The sequence below is a fragment of the Aotus nancymaae genome, unplaced genomic scaffold, assembly GCF_030222135.1.
Source record: "Aotus nancymaae isolate 86718 unplaced genomic scaffold, 86718_ANA_hifiasm-v0.15.2.pri h1tg000053l, whole genome shotgun sequence".
NCBI lineage: Eukaryota > Metazoa > Chordata > Mammalia > Primates > Aotidae > Aotus > Aotus nancymaae.
This window is the reverse complement of record NW_026988467.1, coordinates 1,223,566-1,225,924: the sequence shown is the minus strand read 5'-3', so window position 1 is coordinate 1,225,924 and position 2,359 is coordinate 1,223,566.

The window sequence follows — 2,359 nt, the reverse complement described above, 5'->3', positions numbered from 1 at the left end:
CAAACGACACGAAATCCACCACAGAGCTGCTCAGCGTGACAGGCGGCTGCAGCCGGGAGCCTCAGATGGGAGCGATGAAGGGGCGGCAGCTCCCCATGGAGACAGGCTTCCAGAAGGGCTGCTCTGCTTTGCTGGTTGGACAGCGGCCCGCCCTGAGGTCTCCAGCCATGCGAGTGGCCCAGAACCAAGTGGCCCAGAACAGCGGTCACTCACTGACATCCCAGAGTCACCCAAAGTGGGCCCTGGAGTCCAGCATCAATCACTCTCCCGGAGACTGTGACCTTGGGACCCTGAGACTGAGGGTAACTCAACCACTGCCGGAGCACCGGCTCCCACACGGTTATCGATCTGCGTTAAACTCTGGGCTTTCATAACACGGGCCCTTCCAGGACGCCTCTCTTCCCAGCTTTATCACCTCTGGCATCCAACCACTTTTGAAAGAAAAAAATTAAGCCAAAGGGGGTAATAAGTAACAATTTTTAAAACTGCGTCTTGTTCCTAGTGGTTTACTTGGGAGAAGAGTAACAGCTGTAACAAACCCTCCCTGGCAGGTTCTGGACCAGACCCGTACCCAGGGCTGGAGGGAATTAGGGTCACCAGTCCCTGACCTCAACAGACCCAGGGCTTTCACTCAAACCCTGCTCCCCAAGAGTCAGATCGCCTGGGAGCTCCTGGGTCCCCGCCACCCCTGCTGAGCCACAGCAGCCAGGGAGAGGCTGGGGAATCTCCATTCTACAGTGCGACCTGTCACTGTGATGCTTGGCTCTGTCCTCTAGCCCTGCCTGGCCCTGCCACACCTCCTCTGAGTCATCCGCACACAGCAGCCTCAGGGGACGAGGCCACCCTACCTCTTTTTTCAAGTTCTGACCCGTAACCTGCAGCAGAATCGTCCCAAGTGTGTCCCGACGTGCCTGTCATGGGAGAGGGTTCTACCGCCTGGTACATCAGAGTGGATGTTGGTTGACGCCCCGGTACGCAGGCAGCATGGGCCCCCATTTCTCATCTCCAGAAATACACAGAGGCAACATTCTCAGCCCTGAGCTACTGAAATCCCATCCGTCTTTCTCTGAAGATTAAACACAGGAAGGCAATCAATGAATCTATCTTTTTGTGCATCCTATGGCAAATATTAACTACTATGTGCTTCCTTTATGAGAAACTAGAATAACCCTTTGAGTCCTAACCAGGCCCCAGCTCCTTGACTGAAAAACAGGGCTCACTTCATATAAAATATGGAAATTGGCAACGGTTAGGCTCAGAGAAGTCACGTCACCTGTCCAAGGCCACACAGTTGAGATTTGAACCCAGCCCAGCTGAATCTAAAACCCCAGCTTCTGCCCTCATGCCTGCGTGCTTTCCAAAGATGAAAAACACCAACTGCAATAGAGGGTCAGGACCCAAGAAAAAAGTTCCACGAGTGATAAGAAGCAGGGACAAGAGGGAGACAAAACTGGCTCCTAGAGGTGACGCTTCAGATGTGGCTGCAACCCCACTGGCCGACCGCAGGGAGAAATGTGAGCGGGGTGGTGGGTCTTCGTATCACAAAGGAAACCCCATCCATGTTCCTGAAAAGAAGATTCTGTAGCAGTTGACCTGGGAACGCTGTGTGATGACATAGAAATATAATTCTGAATGCCATTTTCATGGAGAGAGACAGCGGGAGGACACCCTGCTCACAGCTGTTTGTTGCAAAGGCCTCAGCAGAAGTCAGTGGCACAGCAGGAAACTGCCTCAGCGAGGACCCGTCCTCGACACACACGGTCCTGGGGTCTGGCTATGCGGGCTTCTTGCTCCAGAGGTAGACTTGAGAGTACCCAGAGACATGGAGACTGCGCATCCTGCAAATCTCAGCCGTCTGTCAAAAGCAATCATTGGGCTTTTGGTAGAAGTCAGAGAGCAGAGACACCGTTGCAGTCGGTGACACATGGGTGTTGTTGGTGAGGCTGATAACCGGGCGTACAGGCGAGGAATTTAATCAAAATTCCTGCTGGGATTAAATGTCTCCATAGCTCCAGAGAGACGCTACAGGAAGCCGGTTGGTTACGGACAGGAGTAGTTTGAGCCTCACTTCAAAAGATAACCAATTGCCTGATCCCATCCCTCAAATTCCACACAGTAGAGCTCGGGCAGAATTCCCGGGCATGGAAATGCCATTTGCCAACTGCAGCCATGGAGAAGCACCTGGCGCCACCTGGACCATCCGATTTTAGCCACAGGGAGCCCCCACGCACCCTTCAGACAGAACGGCTTAGAAATGAGCTTCCTACAAGTGAATAAATCAACTTTATAGAATTGTTGTTGTTCATTCAAAACTCATTAGAGTCTCACTTTGCTTCCATCTTTAAACTCCAACAGGATC